Genomic DNA, 23,024 nt, shown 5'->3' with positions numbered 1-23,024 from the left:
GAACTTCTTTTAGGAGGTTTACACGTGTTCAAAACTGATAAGAAGTTTGTAAATATTAATGATAACAGTTTTAATGTGCTACTCTAGATGTAAGAACAATAAACTGTCTTCTGAAGTCCAGCTCTGATCCGACTCCAACCTCCTGGTGGATGGTTAACCAGGTTTTACTTCTAGTTTCTGGACAGTGATGTAGCTGTTGGTCTGGTCATCTTTTCCTCGTTCACTCGGAATCCTGAGATGACAGATTTTACTGTGATCAAGTCCAGCCTGGTCATTGATCAGTGTTCAGGGTGGTGACGGTGGTTCTGACCACCATCACTGTTTTTCTCATCTCATTCAGGATGAAAGCCAACGTGACGGAGAATCAGAGGAACAAAACAAGTACAGAAGTCCTAAGAAAACACAATCCAACAGACAGAAAGTCTGAAAGCACGTGTTCAGAATTGAACAAGATCTGCTGCCAGGACAGTTAAGGTGACTTGAAATAAGATTGTAATCAAATGCGGTAATCTATATGTCCACTAGAGGGCAAATGAATACATTTAAATGCAGTAAGTTACATGTCCACTAGAGGGCAAATAAATGCATTTAAATGCAGTAACTTATGTGTCCACTAGAGGGCAAATAAGTTAATTTTAATTCAGTCATTCATCTGTCCACTAGAGGGCAAATAAATGTATTTAAATGCAGTAATATATGTGTACACAGGAGGAAAAATAAGCATTTTAAATGCAGTAACTTATATGTCCAGTAGAGGGCAAATTAATGCATTTAAATGCAGTAATTTATGTGTCCACTAGAGGGCAAATAAATGATTTTCAATGCAGTAACGTATATGTCCACTAGAGGGCAAATAAGTGCATTTAAATGCGGTAATTTATGTGTCCACTAGAGGGCATATAAATGCATTTCAAAGCAGTAACGTATATGTCCACTAGAAGGCAAATAAAATCATTTAAATTCAGTAACTTATGTGTCCACTAGAGGGCAAATAAGTAATGGTAATGCAGTAATTTATGTGTCCACTAGAGGGTATATAAATGCATTTCAATGCAGTTACGTATATGTCCACTAGAGGGCAAATAAGTGCATTTAAATGCGGTAATTTATATGTCCACTAGAGGGCAAATAAGTAATTTTAAATGCAGTAATTCATGTGTCCACTAGAGGGCAAATAAGTTAATTTTAATTCAGTCATTCATCTGTCCACTAGAGGGCAAATAAATGCATTTAAATGCAGTAACTTTTATGTCCAGTAGAGGGCAAATTAATGCATTTAAATTCAGTAATTTATGTGTCCACTAGAGGGCAAATAAATGCATTTAAATTCAGTAACTTATATGTCCACTAGAGGGCATATAAGTAATGGTAATGCACTAATTTATGTGTCCACTAGAGGGCAAATAAATGCATTTCAATGCAGTAATGTATGTGTCCACTAGAGGGCAAATAAGTTAATCTTAATTCAGTCATTCATCTGTCCACTAGAGGGCAAATAAATTTATTTAAATGCAGTAACTTATATGTCCACTAGGGGGCAAATTAATCCATTTAAATGCAGTAATTTATGTGTCCACTAGAGGGCAAATAAATGATTTTCAATGCAGTAACGTATATGTCCACTAGAGGGCAAATAAATGCATTTAAATGCGGAAATGTATATGTCCACTAGAGGGCAAATAAGTCATTTTAAAGCAGTAACTTAAATGTCCACCAGAGGGGAAATAAATGCATTTTGATGCAGTAACTTATGTGTCCACTAGAGGGCAAATAAATACATTTAAAAACGGTAATTTATGTGTGCACTAGAAGGCAAATACATGCATTTAAATGCAGTAACTCATGTTTCCACTAGAGGGCAAATAAGTCATTATAATGCAGTAGTTTATGTGGCCACTAGAGGGCAAATAAATGCATTTAAATGCAGTAACATATATGTCCACTAGAGGGCAAATACATGCATTTAAATGCAGTAAGTTATATGTCCACTAGATGGCAAATAAATGCATTTAAATTCAGTAAGTTATGTGTCCACTAGAGCGCAAATAAGTAATGGTAATGCAGTACTTTATGTGTCCACTAGAGGGCAAATAAGTGCATTTAAATGCAGTAAGTTATATATCCACTAGAGGGCAAATAAATGCATTTAAATGCAATAACTTATGTGTCCACCAGAGGGCAAATAAGTTAATTTTAATTAAGTCATTCATCTGTCCACTAGAGGGCAAATAAATGTATTTAAATGCAGTAATTTATGTGTACACAAGAGGACAAATAAGGATTTTTAATGCAGTAACTTATATGTCCACAAGAGGAAAAATAAGTATTTTAAATGCAGTAACTTATATGTCCAGTAGAGGGCAAATTAATGCATTTAAATGCAGTAATTTATGTGTCCACTAGAGGGCAAATAAATGATTTTCAATGCAGTAAGTTATATGTCCACTAGAGGGCAAATACATGCATTTAAATGCAGTAAGTTATGTGTCCACTAGAGGGCAAATAAGTAATGGTAATGCAGTAATTTATGTGTCCACTAGAGGGCATATAAATGCATTTCAATGCAGTAACGTATATGTCCACTAGAAGGCAAATAAATGCATTTAAATTCAGTAACTTATGTGTCCACTAGAGGGCAAATAAGTAATGGTAATGCAGTAATTTATGTGTCCACTAGAGGGCATATAAATGCATTTCAATGCAGTAACGTATATGTCCACTAGAGGGCAAATAAGTAATTTTAAATGCAGTAATTCATGTGTCCACTAGAGGGCAAATAAGTTAATTTTAATTCAGTCATTCATCTGTCCACTAGAGGGCAAATAAATGCATTTAAATGCAGTAACTTATATGCTGCATTTTTAATGCAGTAACTTATATGTCCACTAGAGGGCAAATAAATGCATTTAAATGCAGTAACTTGTATGTCCAGTAGAGGGCAAATTAATGCATTTAAATTCAGTAACTTATGTGTCCACTAGAGGGCAAGTAAGTAATGGTAATGCAGTAATTTATGTGTCCACTAGAGGGCATATAAATGCATTTCAAAGCAGTAACCTATATGTCCACTAGAAGGCAAAAAAATGCATTTAAATTCAGTAACTTATGTGTCCACTAGAGGGCAAATAAGTAATGGTAATGCAGTAATTTATATGTCCACTAAGGGCAAATAAGTGCATTTAAATGTGGTAATTTATATGTCCACTAGAGGGCAAATAAGTAATTTTAAATGCAGTAATGTATGTGTCCACTAGAGGGCAAATAAGATAATCTTAATTCAGTCATTCATCTGTCCACTAGAGGGCAAATAAATGTATTTAAATGCAGTAACTTATATGTCCACTAGAGGGCAAATTAATCCATTTAAATGCAGTAATTTATGTGTCCACTAGAGGGCAAATAAATGAATTTCAATGCAGTAACATATATATCCACTAGAGGGCAAATAAATGCATTTAAATGCGGAAATGTATATGTCCACTAGAGGGCAAATCAGTAATTTAAAGGCAGTAACTTATGTGTCCACTTGAGGGCAAATTAATGCATTTAAATGTGGTAATTTATATATCCAATAGAGGGCAAATAAGTAATTTTAAAGCAGTAACTTAAATGTCCACCAGAGGGGAAATAAATGCATTTTGATGCAGTAGCTTATGTGTCCACTAGAGGGCAAATAAATGCATTTAAAAACGGTAATTTATGTGTGCACTAGAAGGCAAATACATGAATTTAAATGCAGTAACTCATGTTTCCACTAGAGGGCAAATAAGTAATGGTAATGCAGTAATTTATGTGTCCACTAGAGGGCATATAAATGCATTTCAAAGCAGTAACCTATATGTCCACTAGAAGGCAAAAAAATGCATTTAAATTCAGTAACTTATGTGTCCACTAGAGGGCAAATAAGTAATGGTAATGCAGTAATTTATATGTCCACTAAGGGCAAATAAGTGCATTTAAATGTGGTAATTTATATGTCCACTAGAGGGCAAATAAGTAATTTTAAATGCAGTAATGTATGTGTCCACTAGAGGGCAAATAAATGCATTTAAAAACGGTAATTTATGTGTGCACTAGAAGGCAAATACATGAATTTAAATGCAGTAACTCATGTTTCCACTAGAGGGCAAGTAAGTAATGGTAATGCAGTAATTTATGTGTCCACTAGAGGGCATATAAATGCATTTCAAAGCAGTAACCTATATGTCCACTAGAAGGCAAAAAAATGCATTTAAATTCAGTAACTTATGTGTCCACTAGAGGGCAAATAAGTAATGGTAATGCAGTAATTTATATGTCCACTAAGGGCAAATAAGTGCATTTAAATGTGGTAATTTATATGTCCACTAGAGGGCAAATAAGTAATTTTAAATGCAGTAATGTATGTATGTGCACTAGAAGGCAAATACATGAATTTAAATGCAGTAACTCATGTTTCCACTAGAGGGCAAATAAGTAATTATAATGCAGTAGTTTATGTGTACACAAGAGGACAAATAAGTATGTTTAATGCAGTAACTTATATGTCCACTAGAGGGCAAATAAATGCATTGCAATGCAGTAACGTATATGTCCACCAGAGGGCAAATAAATGCATTTAAATGCAGTAATTTATGTGGCCACTAGAGGGCAAATAAATGCATTTCAATGCAGTAACGTATATGTCCACTAGAGGGCTAATAAATGCATTTAAATGCGGAAATTTATATGTCCACTAGAGGGCAAATCAGTAATTTTAAGGCAGTAACGTATGTGTCCACTAGAGGGCAAATTAATGCATTTAAATGTGGTAAATTATATGTCCACTAGAGGGCAAATAAATGCATTTAAATACAGTAAGTTATATGTCCACTACAGGGAAAATAAATGCATTTAAATGCAATAACTTATGTGTCCACCAGAGGGCAAATAAGTTAATTTTAATTCAGTCATTCATCTGTCCACTAGAGGGCAAATAAATGCATTGCAATGCAGTAACGTATATGTCCACCAGAGGGCAAATAAATGCATTTAAATGCAGTAATTTATGTGGCCACTAGAGGGCAAATAAATGCATTTCAATGCAGTAACGTATATGTCCACTAGAGGGCTAATAAATGCATTTAAATGCGGAAATTTATATGTCCACTAGAGGGCAAATCAGTAATTTTAAGGCAGTAACGTATGTGTCCACTAGAGGGCAAATTAATGCATTTAAATGTGGTAATTTATATGTCCACTAGAGGGCAAATAAATGCATTTAAATACAGTAAGTTATATGTCCACTAGAGGGAAAATAAATGCATTTAAATGCAATAACTTATGTGTCCACCAGAGGGCAAATAAGTTAATTTTAATTCAGTCATTCATCTGTCCACCAGAGGGCAAATAAATGCATTTAAATGCAGTAAATTATATGTCCAGTAGAGGGCAAATTAATGCATTTAAATGCAGTAATTTATGTGCCCACTAGAGGGCAAATAAATGAATTTCAATGCAGTAACGTATATGTCCACTAGAGGACAAATACATGTATTTAAATGCATTAAGTTATGTGTCCACTAGAGGGCAAATAAGTAATGGTAATGCAGTAACGTATATGTCCACTAGAGGGCAAATAAATGCATTTAAATGCGGAAATGTATATGTCCACTAGAGGGCAAATCAGTAATTTTAAGGCAGTAACTTATGTGTCCACTAGAGGGCAAATTAATGCATTTAAATGTGGTAATTTATATGTCCACTAGAGGGCAAATAAATGCATTTTGATGCAGTAATTTATGTGGCCACTAGAGGGCAAATAAATGCATTTCAATGCAGTAACGTATATGTCCACTAGAGGGCTAATAAATGCATTTAAATGCGGAAATTTATATGTCCACTAGAGGGCAAATCAGTAATTTTAAGGCAGTAACGTATGTGTCCACTAGAGGGCAAATTAATGCATTTAAATGTGGTAATTTATATGTCCACTAGAGGGCAAATAAATGCATTTAAATACAGTAAGTTATATGTCCACTACAGGGAAAATAAATGCATTTAAATGCAATAACTTATGTGTCCACCAGAGGGCAAATAAGTTAATTTTAATTCAGTCATTCATCTGTCCACTAGAGGGCAAATAAATGCATTGCAATGCAGTAACGTATATGTCCACCAGAGGGCAAATAAATGCATTTAAATGCAGTAATTTATGTGGCCACTAGAGGGCAAATAAATGCATTTCAATGCAGTAACGTATATGTCCACTAGAGGGCTAATAAATGCATTTAAATGCGGAAATTTATATGTCCACTAGAGGGCAAATCAGTAATTTTAAGGCAGTAACGTATGTGTCCACTAGAGGGCAAATTAATGCATTTAAATGTGGTAATTTATATGTCCACTAGAGGGCAAATAAATGCATTTAAATACAGTAAGTTATATGTCCACTAGAGGGAAAATAAATGCATTTAAATGCAATAACTTATGTGTCCACCAGAGGGCAAATAAGTTAATTTTAATTCAGTCATTCATCTGTCCACCAGAGGGCAAATAAATGCATTTAAATGCAGTAAATTATATGTCCAGTAGAGGGCAAATTAATGCATTTAAATGCAGTAATTTATGTGCCCACTAGAGGGCAAATAAATGAATTTCAATGCAGTAACGTATATGTCCACTAGAGGACAAATACATGTATTTAAATGCATTAAGTTATGTGTCCACTAGAGGGCAAATAAGTAATGGTAATGCAGTAACGTATATGTCCACTAGAGGGCAAATAAATGCATTTAAATGCGGAAATGTATATGTCCACTAGAGGGCAAATCAGTAATTTTAAGGCAGTAACTTATGTGTCCACTAGAGGGCAAATTAATGCATTTAAATGTGGTAATTTATATGTCCACTAGAGGGCAAATAAATGCATTTTGATGCAGTAAGTTATATGTCCACTAGAGGGCAAATAAGTAATTTTAAATGCAGTAATGTATATATCCACTAGAGGGCAAATAAGTAATTTTAAAGCAGTAACTTAAATGTCCACCAGAGGGGAAATAAATGCATTTTGATGCAGTAGCTTATGTGTCCACTAGAGGGCAAATAAATGCATTTAAAAACGGTAATTTATGTGTGCACTAGAAGGCAAATACATGAATTTAAATGCAGTAACTCATGTTTCCACTAGAGGGCAAATAAGTAATTATAATGCAGTAGTTTATGTGTACACAAGAGGACAAATAAGTATGTTTAATGCAGTAACTTATATGTCCACTAGAGGGCAAATAAATGCATTGCAATGCAGTAACGTATATGTCCACCAGAGGGCAAATAAATGCATTTAAATGCAGTAATTTATGTGGCCACTAGAGGGCAAATAAATGCATTTCAATGCAGTAACGTATATGTCCACTAGAGGGCTAATAAATGCATTTAAATGCGGAAATTTATATGTCCACTAGAGGGCAAATCAGTAATTTTAAGGCAGTAACGTATGTGTCCACTAGAGGGCAAATTAATGCATTTAAATGTGGTAATTTATATGTCCACTAGAGGGCAAATAAATGCATTTAAATACAGTAAGTTATATGTCCACTAGAGGGAAAATAAATGCATTTAAATGCAGTAGTTTATGTGTACACAAGAGGACAAATAAGTATGTTTAATGCAGTAACTTATATGTCCACTAGAGGGCAAATAAATGCATTGCAATGCAGTAACGTATATGTCCACCAGAGGGCAAATAAATGCATTTAAATGCAGTAATTTATGTGGCCACTAGAGGGCAAATAAATGCATTTCAATGCAGTAACGTATATGTCCACTAGAGGGCTAATAAATGCATTTAAATGCGGAAATTTATATGTCCACTAGAGGGCAAATCAGTAATTTTAAGGCAGTAACGTATGTGTCCACTAGAGGGCAAATTAATGCATTTAAATGTGGTAATTTATATGTCCACTAGAGGGCAAATAAATGCATTTAAATACAGTAAGTTATATGTCCACTAGAGGGAAAATAAATGCATTTAAATGCAATAACTTATGTGTCCACCAGAGGGCAAATAAGTTAATTTTAATTCAGTCATTCATCTGTCCACCAGAGGGCAAATAAATGCATTTAAATGCAGTAAATTATATGTCCAGTAGAGGGCAAATTAATGCATTTAAATGCAGTAATTTATGTGCCCACTAGAGGGCAAATAAATGAATTTCAATGCAGTAACGTATATGTCCACTAGAGGACAAATACATGTATTTAAATGCATTAAGTTATGTGTCCACTAGAGGGCAAATAAGTAATGGTAATGCAGTAACGTATATGTCCACTAGAGGGCAAATAAATGCATTTAAATGCGGAAATGTATATGTCCACTAGAGGGCAAATCAGTAATTTTAAGGCAGTAACTTATGTGTCCACTAGAGGGCAAATTAATGCATTTAAATGTGGTAATTTATATGTCCACTAGAGGGCAAATAAATGCATTTTGATGCAGTAAGTTATATGTCCACTAGAGGGCAAATAAGTAATTGTAAAGCAGTAACTTAAATGTCCACCAGAGGGGAAATAAATGCATTTTGATGCAGTAACTTATGTGTCCACTAGAGGGCAAATACATGCATTTAAAAACGGTAATTTATGTGTCCACTAGAAGGCAAATACATGCATTTAAATGCAGTAACTCATGTTTCCACTAGAGGGCAAATAAGTAATTATAATGCAGTAGTTTATGTGTCCACTAGAGGGCAAACAAATGCATTTAAATGCAGTAAGTTATGTGTTCACTAGATCGCAAATAAGTAATGGTAATGCAGTAATTTATGTGTCCACTAAAGGGCAAATAAATGAATTTAAATTCAGTAACTTATGTGTCCACTAGAGGGCAAATAAGTAATGGTAATGCAGTAATTTATGTGTACACAAGAGGACAAATAAGGATTTTTAATGCAGTAACTTATATGTCCACTAGAGGGCAAATAAATGCATTGCAATGCAGTAACGTATATGTCCACCAGAGGGCAAATAAATGCATTTAAATGCAGTAACTTATATGTCCAGTAGAGGGCAAATTAATGCATTTAAATGCAGTAATTTATGTGTCCACTAGAGGGCAAATAAATTAATTTCAATGCAGTAACGTATATGTCCACTAGAGGGCAAATACATGTATTTAAATGCAGTAAGTTATGTGTCCACTAGAGGGCAAATAAGTAATGGTAATGCAGTAATTTATGTGTCCACTAGAGGGCATATAAATGCATTTCAAAGCAGTAACGTATATGTCCACTAGAAGGCAAATAAATGCATTTAAATTCAGTAACTTATGTGTCCACTAGAGGGCAAATAAGTAATGGTAATGCAGTAATTTATGTGTCCAGTAGAGGGCATATAAATGCATTTCAATGCAGGAACGTATATGTCCACTATAGGGCAAATAAATGCATTTCAATGTAGTAACGTATATGTCCACTAGAGGGCAAATAAGTGCATTTAAATGCGGTAATTTATATGTCCACTAGAGGGCAAATAAGTCATTTTAAATGGAGTAATTTATGTGTCCACTAGAGGGCAAATAAATGTATTTAAATGCAGTGATTTATGTGTCCACTAGAGGGCAAATATGCATTTTTAATGCAGTAACTTATATGTCCACTAGAGGGCAAATAAATGCATTAAATGTGGTAATTTATATGTCCACTAGAGGGCAAGTACTCAATACTGAGTACTCAGCGGCAGAGAACACCAGAGCCTCCGGATGAGCTTTTGGCAAGAAGCCAAGAGCTGACGAACTGCACAGATGAAGAGCTGAGGAAGAGAGCTGCGGTGACATCATCAGCACCTGGCCAGTGATTGGACGTGCGCCCTTCAGGCGCCGGCCCCAAGGCACACTGGTCCTTGTAGTCTTTGACCATACAGTCAAACAGAAAAGAGAAACAAAAACAAGAAAAAAAAAACAAGAAAATTAACCCCCAAAAACCAGACATAAAATTAAGATGAATAAATAAATAACATATTGCCAGATAATCATCAGACACAGGGCCAATATAAATGAAAATGAATGAAAACCTTTACATTATCAGCATCCACACCCTCCACAAAGTTCAGGAAAGGCTGCCAGATCCTATGAAATGTCTCAGTGGATCCCAAGAACAGTGGACCTGATCTTTTCCAGTTTGAGATGAGCCCTGACTTCCCTGATCCAGTGATTGGATGATGGTGAAGCAGAGTCTTTCCATTTAAACTAAACCAGTCTCCTAGCCAGGAGGGAACAAAAGGCCATCATGTTGGTTTCCCGCCGCATAAATAGAGGAGATTCCACAGGAGCCAAACAGAGCAATATATGGTGACGGCTCCACCGTTTTCCCACATATTTTGGAAAAAGTCTCAAAGATGTTTTGCCAAAATGAATAAAGTTTAGGACAAGTCCAAAACGTGCAGAAGAGTAGCAGGGGCCCGGCTGCATCTATCACATGTGGGATCTACAGTATATCAGCATTTATCCACTTACTTCTAAGGAGGTTTAAGGCTGTCTGATTGTGTCTGTTGAGGTGATCATAAATCAGAGCGATGGCCCGCTTTGTGGTTGATTTCCAAGTAAAAACTGCATCTAACAGAGAATTGGGATGAGACATTGGGAAGCAATCAGAGTTCGAGGTTACAAAGTTCCGGCGCTGCATATACCTATAGAAATGCGATGTGAGGATATTGTACGTCAGCACCAACTGCTCGAAAGAGGAAAATGTGCCATTAGTGTAGAGATCAGTGAGATCAAACCTTTTCTACACCAAACATCAAAAGAATCATTGAACTTCTTCTTCTGTCATACAGTATGTCCTTAGACCCTCAGTTCCATTGCAGCAAGCCAGACCAGCGTGTCATTGTCTAAGCCTATTAAGCCACGATCACCATTCGGTGGCCGCTATATGGGACAGCTGGACATCACACGCTCCACAGTCTGTGATGGGTCCCCACATACGCAGTGGACACTGTCTGAGAGACCCCACTTGTGCATTGCTGCACCGAAACGTCCCACACCTGTCCTCAGGCGGTTGAGGGTTGTCCACTCCTTATGGGGGAGGTGCTGAACAGGGACATCTGTGGGGTCCTCAATGAACTGGTGCAGCCTAGATGGTTCTGCTGCCTTCCACTGGTCCCTCCATCTTGCCTTCACCCAGGAAGCCTTGGAGGAATCAGCCGGTGTTCTTTGCAGCAGGTCCTGGGCCTGTGTGGCAAAGAGCTGCCGGGACTTGAGATGCCTGCGCTGTGGTGTCTCCGTGACGGCCTTGTGGAGGAGGTGGGATTCACTCGTCTGTGCCTTCCGAGCGAGGGCCAGCGTAGCTGGGTCTCGTCTGACTTCGGCTGGAGCAATTCCAGCGAGGACAGGTAGTCAGTTTGTTGGGGTGGCTCGTAGGCATCCGGAGACGGTTCTGTAGGGCGGTGTTAATGGCAGGGTCCAGCTTCTTGACATGAGGGCTACGGCTCCAGACTGGGGCACAGTACTCAGCGGCAGAGAACACCAGAGAACACCAGAGAGAAAACACCAGAGAGAGAACACCAGAGAACACCAGAGAGAAAACACCAGAGAGAGAACACCAGAGAACACCAGAGCTTCGGTGGAGATGTGTCTTGGTGGTGGCTCCCCAGGTAGTACCGGCTAGGCGTCTTATCAGCGCGGCACGGGTGTTGGTTTTTGCCTTGATGCTGTCTAGGTGTTGTTTTTCCATGTGAGTTTTACCAGTTTTGTTTCCAGGTTAGTTTTTCCAGGAAACAAAACTGGTAAACTCACACACCTTTTTTCGAGGTGAATTTTCCAGGTTTTTTACCAGGCTTTTTCCAGGTGAGTTTTACGTTTTTTTTTGTTTTTTTTTACCAGGCTTTTTCCAGGTGAGTTTACCAGTTTTCTTTCCAGGTTAGTTTTCCCAAGTTTTTATACAGGCGAGTTTTACTAGGCTTTTTCCAGGTGAGTTTACCAGTTTATTTCCAGGTGAGTTTATCAGTTTTGTTTCCAGGCTTTTTCCAGGTGAGTTTTAACAGTTTTTGTCCAGGTGAGTTTTCCCAGGTGTTTTTCCAGGTGGGTTTTAGCAGGGTTTTTCCAGATGATGCGTAGGCTATTTACACCCTGCTACCAATATCAGTGCATGCTATGCTATGCTATGCTATGCCCATGTAGCTCAACAGTGATTGACAGGTATTCACACCACTTTTTATAAACTTCGTTTAATCTCTTCAAAATATTTTACAATGAAATAAGAGTATTTCCAGGTACATTTTACCAGTTTTTGTCCAGGTGGGTTTTTCAAGGGGTTTTTCCAGGTGAGTTTTCCAGATGGGTTTTTCCAGGTGGGTTTTATCAGGTGGGTTTTTCCAGGTTTTTTTTCCGGCTGAGTTTTTCCAGCTGAGTTAACCAGTTTTGTTTCCAGGTGGGTCTTAGCTGTAGTAACTCTGCTCGTCCAGCAGGGGGCAGCATCGCAGCAGGAACCAGCTCAGCTTCAGGCAGAACTTGACGGATGATGACGGACGTTTCCCTCCAAGCACGTCGATAAACGGTCTGCTGGGCCTCGTTCTGGAGCCAAACTTGCACTTAGGTGAAAAACCTTCAGCCTCGTCCATCAAGAGCCCGGATTGGACGAGGGGATCATAACGAGCCCTGAGGTTCTGAGGTCCGACTGGCGCCTGATCAGCAGCGTTGAGGGTTTTTAGTAGGCCTGTGTTGAAAAAAATTGATTTTCCGATTCTGAAATTGATTCCTATATTAATTCCTAAAAATCGATTCTTAAGTCTAAAGATCGATTTTTTTTCATTATTACATTTTCGCTGGGTGAACTTTAATCCCAGTAGTCATTTAATTCACACATGCGCTGTTGAGCTGTTGCAAGTTCTTTCTTTTTTTGCACTTTAAATGGATATTGAAAGGCATATTTGAGTTATTTATCCATTCATCCATCCATTTTCTTCCGCTTATCCGGAACCGGGTCGTGGGGGCAGCAGTCTCAACAGAGATGCCCAGACTTCCTTCACCCCAGACACTTCCTCCAGCTCTTCCGAAAGGAGTCCGAGGCGTTCCCATAGGCGTGTCAACCAAGACAGCCCTACGACATCCAGAGACTTGAGGTACTCAGGGCGAATCTCATCCACCCCCGGTGCCCTGCCACTGAGGAGCTTATGAACCGCCTCAGTGACCTCGGCTTGGGTGATGGATGAGCACGCCTCCGAGCCCCAACTCTCTGCTTCCTCAGTGGAAGGCATGTCAGTCGGGTTGAGGAGATCCTCGAAGTATTCCTTCCACCGTCCGACAATGTCACCAGTCGAGGTCAACAGCTCCCCACCAGCACCATAAATGGTGCCGGCAGAGTACTGCTTCCCCCTTCTGAGGCGCCGAACGGTCCTCCAGAATTTCCTCGAGGCCGACCGAAAGTCTTCCTCCATGGCCTCCCCGAACTCCTCCCAGACCCGAGTTTTTGCCTCCAGGACCCGAGCCGCGGCTTGCTTGGCCTGCCGGTACCTATCTATTGCGTCAGGAGTCCCACCGGCCAACATAGCCTGGTAAGACTCCTTCTTCAGTCTGAGGGCATCCTGTACTTCCGGTGTCCACCACCGGGTTCTACGATTGCTGCCACGACAGGCACCAGAGACCTTGCGTCCACAACTTCAAGCCGCAGCGTCGACAATGGAGGCAGAGAACATGGTCCACTCGGACTCAATGTCCCCCGCCTCCCCCGGGATCTGAGAGAAGCTCTCTCGGAGGTGGGAGTTGAAGATGTCCCTGACAGAGGGCTCGGCCAGACGTTCCCAACAGACCCTCACAATCCGTTTGGGTCTGCCCGGTCTGTCCAGCCTCCTCCTCCGCCAGCGTATCCAACTCACCACCAGGTGGTGATCAGTTGACATCTCAGTTGTGACAAAGGTGGAGGCGTTGTAATAGAGATGGAAGCATTTATTATTCCCAGAACGAACCGGATCAAAGCAACTCTGGTCTGTTTGAAGTGGACCAACCGGCTCTGGTGTAAATGCACCATAATTCAAACCGACGTTTGACTCCTGAAAGCAGCCGAACGTCTCAAACATCCGACAGATACAGCTGACGAGCAGCCGGGCCCATGTAACCTCAGAGAGACGGGTTTTTACCGGTACAACCGTGGAAACTTCCAACCTGTTTTCATTCTTTATTTCAATTCAATTCCCAAATTCGTCACTTCAATACTAGGTCTGCAAACAATCTCCATCCACCTTTTTCAGGTCTACTTTTTCCCAATTTTCAATTAGATTGAGAAGTTCCTCTTTATTGGAACAACTTACCACTATATTAGAGAATGCTCGAGTACAAATACTTTCAAAAAACATTTTTTCTAGACCAAGTTAGCAAAGCTTAACCATTCATTTCCAGAACTTCTCTGCAAGCCCTCATTAGATTCCAGTTTTTTGTTTTCTAGCAATTTAGCTTATTTTCCTTAGTTGTCCTATGTTTTACATATTTCTGTAGATATTGTTTGTTTCATTATAGGAGGAACCATCAACAAGCCCTTATGGGTTTTTTTGGTTCCTCCCGCACCTTTTCTGATATGTTGTATTTGTTTTTTTTCCTTTTTTTCTACATACTGTTTGTCTGTACTTTTTAAAACTGTTGTATATTTTTATGTGCCAATAAACTAAAAAAAAAATGAAATAAAAACGTCTTTAAAACGGGACGCTGGTCCGCTTTGACCCCCCCCGGGTCGGAGGTTCGGGGTTCTGGACTAAAGGACCGAACAAACAGAACCTCGTCAGATAACTGCAGCTCTGCATCACGAGGTCAAAGGTCACCAGAAACAGTCTTCAGCTGTTAGCCAGTTGTTTGTTGACGTTTATAACTCCAGCAGGACCAGAGGACTCGTCCGTCTCCGTGAAGGAACGCAGAGAACATGTGGACGAACATCTGGAGGACATTCGTCCACCACTAACTCCTCGGTTCGGAGAAACTTTTAAAATAAAATAAAAGCTAAACGGACTGAGTCTCCGTTAGGTGCTGGAGACGCTTCGGTTGACCCACATGTTTGAATGAATGAATGAATGAATGAATGAATGAATGAATGAATGAATGAATGAATGAATACTTTATTTGAACATGGTTAAAAATATATGTATAAATATATATATATATATATATATATATATATATATATATATATATATATATATATATATATATATATATATATATACATATATATATATATATATGTATATATATATATATATATATATATATATATATATATATATATATATATACATATATATATATATATATGTATATATATATATATATATATATATATATATATATATATATATATATATATATACTCACTCATCACTCACTCACTCATATTCTTCCGCTTATCCGTTCCCGGGTCGCGGGGGCAGTAGCCTCAGCAGAGATGCCACTTTCTTCACTCCAGCTCTTCCTCCATCTCTTCCTCCAGCTCCTCCGAAGGGAGTCCGAGGCATTCCCAGGCCAGCTGAGAGACATAGTCTCTCCAGCATGTCGCTCCTCCCGGGTGACCGAACTCCTCACCCTATCTCTAAGGGAGCGTCCAGACGCCCTGCGGAGGAAACTCTTCTCTAAGGGAGCGTCCAGCCACCCTACGTAGGAAACTCATCTCTAAGGGAGGAAACTCATCTCTAAGGGAGCGTCCAGCCGCCCTGCGGAGGAAACTCATCTCTAAGGGAGGAAACTCATCTCTAAGGGAGGAAACTCATCTCTAAGGGAGCGTCCAGCCACCCTGCGGAGGAAACTCATCTCTAAGGGAGCGTCCAGCCACCCTGCGGAGGAAACTCATCTCTAAGGGAGCGTCCAGCCACCCTGCAGAGGAAACTCATCTCTAAGGGAGCGTCCAGCCACCCTGCGGAGGAAACTCATCTCTAAGGGAGGAAACTCATCTCTAAGGGAGCGTCTAGCCACCCTGCAGAGGAAACTCATCTCTAAGGGAGGAAACTCATCTCTAAGGGAGCGTCCAGACGCCCTGCGTAGGAAACTCATCTCTAAGGGAGGAAACTCATCTCTAAGGGAGGAAACTCATCTCTAAGGGAGCGTCCAGCCACCCTGCGGAGGAAACTCATCTCTAAGGGAGCGTCCAGCCACCCTGCGGAGGAAACTCATCTCTAAGGGAGCGTCCAGCCACCCTGCGGAGGAAACTCATCTCTAAGGGAGCGTCCAGCCACCCTGCAGAAGAAACTCATCTGTAAGGGAGCGTCCAGCCACCCTGCAGAGGAAACTCATCTCTAAGGGAGCGTCCAGCCATCCTGCGGAGGAAACTCATCTCTAAGGGAGCGTCCAGCCACCCTGCAGAGGAAACTCATCTCTAAGGGAGCGTCCAGCCACCCTGCGGAGGAAACTCATCTCTAAGGAGCGTCCAGCCACCCTGCGGAGGAAACTCATCTCTAAGGGAGGAAACTCATCTCTAAGGGAGTGTCCAGCCACCCTGCAGAGGAAACTCATCTCTAAGGGAGCGTCCAGACGCCCTGCGGAGGAAACTCATCTCTAAGGGAGTGTCCAGCCACCCTGCAGAGGAAACTCATCTCTAAGGGAGTGTCCAGCCACCCTGCAGAAGAAACTCATCTCTAAGGGAGCGTCCAGCCACCCTGCAGAGGAAACTCATCTCTAAGGGAGCGTCCAGACGCCCTGCGGATGAAACTCATCTCTAAGGGAGCGTCCAGCCACCCTGCGGAGGAAACTCATCTCTAAGGGAGCGTCCAGCCACCCTGCGGAGGAAACTCATCTCGGCCGCTTGTATCCGTGATCTTGTCCTTTCGGTCACTACCCAAAGTTCATGACCATAGGTGAGGGTAGGGGCGTAGATTGACCGGTAAATCGAGAGCTTTGCCTTTCGACTCAGCTCCTTCTTCACCACGACGGTCCGGTACATCGACCACATAACTGCGGACGCTGCACCGATCCGTCTGTCAATCTCACACTCCATCGTTCCCTCACCCGTGAACAACGAGATACTTGAACTCCTCCACCTGAGGCAGGACTTCTCCACCCACCCGGAGAAGGCACGCCACCCTTTACATATATATATATATATATATATATATATATATATATATATATATATATATATATATATATATATATATATATCTATATAAAAAACCTAAAACAAATCAACAAGCCTCACAAGCAACCAAAACATGTTCAAAAGGATTAGGAGGAAGTCGTAGATTTATTTAATCCTAACCCTTATTTTGATTATCATCGTCAGCACAAAAAATCTTATCCCAATGTGGAATAACTTTAACGGAAAATAGAAAATATTGTATTTTAACTTTAATGTAAATATTATACTATGGCTGTACTTCCAGTATTAAATCTTGTAATATTTATTTACACACCACTTATATTATATATATATATATATATATATATATATATATATATATATATATACACATTTTGGTTGTTGTCCTCTCTTTCAGGGTTCAGGGAAACATGTGGCGACAACGATTGGAAAGGTTTCTGGAATTCAGTATTGATCAGGCTCGGCCACACGGCCTCCCAGAATCCTTCCAGCCTTTCAGCGATCACACGGCCCAGAGGGAGTTTATGTAACATTCTCTGCCAAAATCCAAACAGATAATAATTCCTTCAGAACATGCAATGATTTATGTGGTTTGGGAAACTGTGTGAAAGCTCTCTTTAATGGGTTTAATTAAGTTTCCCATGAAGTGGACCAGGATCCGGTGGACTGGAGGAATCGGCTTTAGGACTTAGTCTGATATCAGAATCTCCACCGCAGATAAGGTTAGTTCATGTGTTCATAGCTGGAACCCATACCAGAACTCGTTTCAGCTAAGATTAAATTTAAAAAATCTAATTTTAAAATAGAAAAATTCCCAATCAGAACAAGGAGCACAAACATTAACAGAGATATCAATAACCTTTTTACACCAACATTAACTCCAACATAAACACCAACAAAAACACCAAAATTAACATCAACATTAACACAAACACCATCAACACCAACAATAACACCAACAGTAACAGCAACAATAACACATACTACTTTCCCCATTATCCCGGAACTTCCAGCTCCGCCTTCAGCAGGAGAAACTCTCACTGGATCCTCGTTCAGACTGAAGTTTAGAAGTCTTTGACCGGGTCGTTCCAGAACTGGGATTCTTTTATTTTTCATCATTCTGGTGTCGATCTGCTACCGTGTTTGGGATCCCTCAGGGAGGCCTGGAGGCTTTTTGTTTTTGTTTTTGCGTTTCAGAGTCTGATCTTGGGGTAGATCTGCTGGGACGTCCACTTCTGGGAGGATTTTTTTTTCATTTTTTTATTATTTATTTCATTTCATTAAAAGAAAAAAAACAGTTGAATATAATTACAACAAATTTCTTTCCTTGAATAAAAAGGAACAGAAAGAAGACTAAGCTTATTTTATCTGTCCCTTTTTCCTAAGAAATCAAATTTCAATTAATGTAATAATACAAAAAAAATTACGCAATTTAAAAAAAAACACTTTCCAATAAACGTAATGTAAAAAAACAACAAACAAACAAAAAACATAAAACAAAACTACAACAGAGTTATAAAATAACACCAAATAGCTGTCGTCAAAAAAAGGTTGTTGTATTCTTTATTGATTCAAAGAAAACAAATATGACAATGGTGCTAAAAAGAGAGAGGAAATAAAAAAAGAAAACCCACCTAACTTAACAATTATCATGATATTTTTTCTTCAAACTGGCTTTTATTCTTCTTTTAAATGTAATGTTTGATTTGCATTCTTTGACTTCTGTATCCAGTTTGTTCCATAAAGTGATACCTTTTACAGAAACACAACGTTCCATTAATTTCGTCCTGAATTCTGTTTTTTTAAAGATCTCTGTTCCTTTTAAGTTATACTTATTTTCATCTTTTTTCACATTTTTTCTGTATATTGATTGGCAACATTTTCTTACGAGCTAATTCCCACAAAATTTGCAGAATTCTGTGGTTCCACTAGGATTAACAACCGAAAGTTTTCCCCTTGTGCATAATCTTTGTCACTGTTGAACACTGAAGTCCAAAAAGTTTGGAAATGCTTTTAAAACCTTTAAACAGCCAGTGGATGAAGTGGATGGAGGCAGTAGGTGGGTACTTAGGATTGTGTCAGGGTTTGACACTTCCCCCCAGTTTGAGTTTCAGTTCTGTCCCCCCTGTTTCCCATTTGCCCTGATTGTGTCTGCACCTGTGTCTCGTCGTGTCTCGTTATCCCCTGTGTATATCTGGTCTTGTCATACCCTTGTTCCCTGTCGGTCCGTACTGTTTGTTCCCTCCATGTTTCCCCTGGTTTTTTGGATTCCTGTTTTTGTTGAGTTTAGATCCTGCCAAGCAGTGCTTTTGTTTTTACCAGTTGTGGAATAAATCCTTTTGTTTTTGAGAACTCCTGCCTCCGGCCTCCCTCTCTCTCCTGCGTTTGGGTCCACACCTTACGCCCACACGTGACCTAACGGACCGACCAGCATGGACCCAGCAGGAGAGAGTGCCGCCTTCTGGGCCATCGTTTACCAGGAGGCGGCCCTCACGATCCCTGGAAGGCAGCACCCCGACGAGCTGGACTCCCCGGACGAGGAGGAGTCCCCCTTCTGGGCAACACGCGTGGCTCGAGGTGGCCCCCGAAGCATCCAGGCTCTGGGGCGACGACTACGGCGTCGATGTCAGCCCCAGCTCCGCATCCTGTCTGCCCCTGTTCCGGCTCCCCGCATCCTGTCTGCCCCTGTTCCGGCTCCCTGCATCCTGTCTGCCCCTGTTCCGGCTCCCCGCATCCTGTCTGCCCCTGTTCCGGCTCCCCGCATCCTGTATGCCGATGTTCCGGCTCCCCGCATCCTGTCTGCCCCTGTTCCGGCTCCCCGCATCCTGTCTGTCCCTGATACGGCTCCCCGCATCCTGTCTGCCCCTGTTCCAGCTCCCCGCATCCTGTCTGCCCCTGTTCCGGCTCCCCGCATCCTGTCTGCCCCTGTTCCGGCTCCCCGCATCCTGTCTGCCCCTGTTCCTGAGGCGGTCCCGCCGCCAGTCTCCGTTACTGAGGCGGTCCTACCCATCTCTGTTCCTCTTCCTGAGGCAATCCTGGATGGATCTGCCCAGCCCCGAGAACGGCCCTCTGGCCGGTGTGCCTGGTCCCGAGTCTGGTTCCGGGGTTGGCCCCCCAAAATGACTCTCCGGTCGGCCCGGCCCCGTCGGCGTCCCCCGGAACTCTCTCGCCGGTCTGCCCGGCCTCGAGGGCGGCCCCCCGGAACTTTGGCCGTGTGTGGCCCCCCTCCAGGCCCCCTCCGCCCGCCCTGGGTGTGGACTGTGGGGACATCTGGGATCTGTCCCTTGAGGGGGGGGTACTGTCAGGGTTTGACACTTCCCCCCAGTTTGAGTTTCAGTTCTGTCCCTCCTGTGTCCCATCTGCCCTGATTGTGTCTGCACCTGTGTCTCGTCATGTCTCGTTATCCCCTGTGTATATCTGGTCTTGTCATTCCTTTGTTGCCTGTCAGTCCGTACTGTTTGTTCTCTCCATGTTTCCCCTGGTTTTTTGGATTCCTGTTTTTGTTGAGTTTAGATCCTGCCAAGCAGTGCTTTTGTTTTTACCAGTTGTGGAATAAATCCTTTTGTTTTTGAGAACTCCTGCCTCAGGCCTCCCTCTCTCTCCTGCGTTTGGGTCCACACCTTACCCCCACACGTGACAGGATTGCCCACATATTATTTGTTTAGGCCTTATTTTTGTTAAATAGTCAAGGGCGCAATAGAAACATTTACGTCACTGTTCATCTGAGGTCTAATTTTGTTATATTTTTCAACAAAAATGTGGATTGAAAGACCAAGTACTAGGTTTTTTCACCACTGTCAGCATTATATTGTTTTGACATCATTGCAAACCTTGAAACTAAGTGGTTTGAAAGAGTTCCGACTCGCCGTTTCCACGGCTGCTGGACTCGGTAGGTGTCCTGGAGAGTTTTCACTCGTCAGCTGAAGGAAAACGCCTTCATGAACTGCTGTTTGGAAACAAGAGGCTGACCTTCACAATAAAAGCACCCGGCTACGGCCACAGAGATGAGTTTCAAGTAACACGAAGCAGACGTTTCTCCTTCTGCCGCCTGTGGATTTAATAAAGAGAGTGATTTCAGGTTTGTAGGAGAATCTGCTCACCTGAGGTCACTTTATTGGCATTTTATGTAAATATCCCCTGGAGGAACATCACGTTAACACAAACCCAGCAGACGTCTTTCAGCAACGTTTGGTGGGTTTTTACGTGTCGCCTGAAGCTCCTCCACCCGGCAGAGGCCTGTAGTCAGTACTGGAGTTGAGGGGGGTTGAGAGGGATGGTATCCCCCCGCTGAAATGAAAACGGTCAAAATCATCCCCCTGTAAAACTGCCATCCCCCCTTTTCCATCCCTTATGTAATTTCATCAATGAATGTGATTTTACTGCTATTTCAACATTTAGAGTCATCACCAGAAAAATAACACCAGAAAAATAACTTATTTGACAATTTTCACCTGTTTCAAGTAAATATTCACTTGAAATAAGTAGAAAAATCTGCCAGTTGGACAAGATTTATCTTCTTATTACAAGCAAAAAATCTTGTTCCACTGGCAGATTTTTCTACTTATTTCAAGTGAAAATCTACTTGAAACAGGTGAAAATTGTTGTTTTTTCCAGTGATGAGTCTTGTTTTAAGTGTAATGGGATTTTTTTACTAAAATGAGACATTTTAACTAGAAATAAGACAAATATTCTTGTTAGGATTTGGAGTTTTTGCAGTGATCCATTTTACTTATCCTGTGAAGGACAGAGTCATATTGATAAGTTCAGAAAAGTGTTTTTTATTGTTGTGTTTTGATGTATTTGATGTAAGCCCAGTGGATATTTAAAGCTTACAGAAGGCTGCATTTAACTGCTGCTATGTCATTCCTGCAGTATTTCTGCAGCTGTTTTGGTCACTGCTATTATTTGTAATATATTATATTATTTATAATCAGCACAAATGATCTGTCCCCATATGATAAAATCCACCATCCCCCCTGATTTGTTTTTTACAACTCGAGTACTGGCTGTGGTTCTTGTTTTATCAGAATCTATAGATTAGGATAATCTATAGCCGGGCTCAGCGTCACTATTTGTAGTTTTCAACTAGAAAAAGCAGCGTTATGGTTGAGAATAGTCAAAGAACTGTTCATCTTTATGGTGCTCGCAGGCGGTGGGTTGCCTCCCTCCTACTTCTCCCCTCTGTGGGGTTGCTGGTGGCCTGGGTTCCGGGTACTTCCGTGTCGGCCTCTGGCCTCGCGGGTGGCGGGGTTGCTCCCCCCCCTCCCCCACTATAGATACACTTCAGGTAGAGCTTTGTTTGGTTTATTACACACACACACACACACACACACACACACACACACACACACACACACACACACACACGCACGCACGCACGCGCGCACGCACACATGCACACACACACACACACACACACACACACACACACACACACACACACACACACACATAGTCACTTAGTCACATGCATACACACACACACACACACACACACACACGCATGATCATATACATACACACACACACACATAGACATACACACTGGCTTGTTCACCTGCATGCTTGCTCTCTAGTTTTTGGGGTTAGGTAGCGGTAGCGGTAGCGGTAGCTTAGCTCAGACTGTGATCAGATCTCAAGATTTAGGTCGATTGCTGTTATTGTTTTGGTTGGCTCCGTGCCGGTTTCGTGTTTTGTTTGTGGTTTTTGGTTGCAGATTTCCAGTGCTTGACGTATGTCTCCGTGTGTTCCTGCTTCCTGGATTGGCAGTGGATGTCGTCACCCCCCCCCCAAAAAAAAAAAAAAAATCACTGGGTTTGTATGTGTATATTTATGTATGTGTACGCATATGTATGCGTATATATATTAAATATAGTAATAATGCACATACCTTTGGTTTCTACGGTCATGGTATCAATCATTAATATGTGTGCAGACAAGGTAAAAAAAAAAAAGAGCTAAAAATAATAAATATCCTGTAACAGCTGATATTAAAGTTCATCT

The sequence above is a fragment of the Cololabis saira genome, chromosome 18, assembly GCF_033807715.1.
Source record: "Cololabis saira isolate AMF1-May2022 chromosome 18, fColSai1.1, whole genome shotgun sequence".
NCBI classification, from domain to species: Eukaryota; Metazoa; Chordata; class Actinopteri; order Beloniformes; family Belonidae; genus Cololabis; species Cololabis saira.
This window is presented reverse-complemented; position numbering follows the sequence as displayed.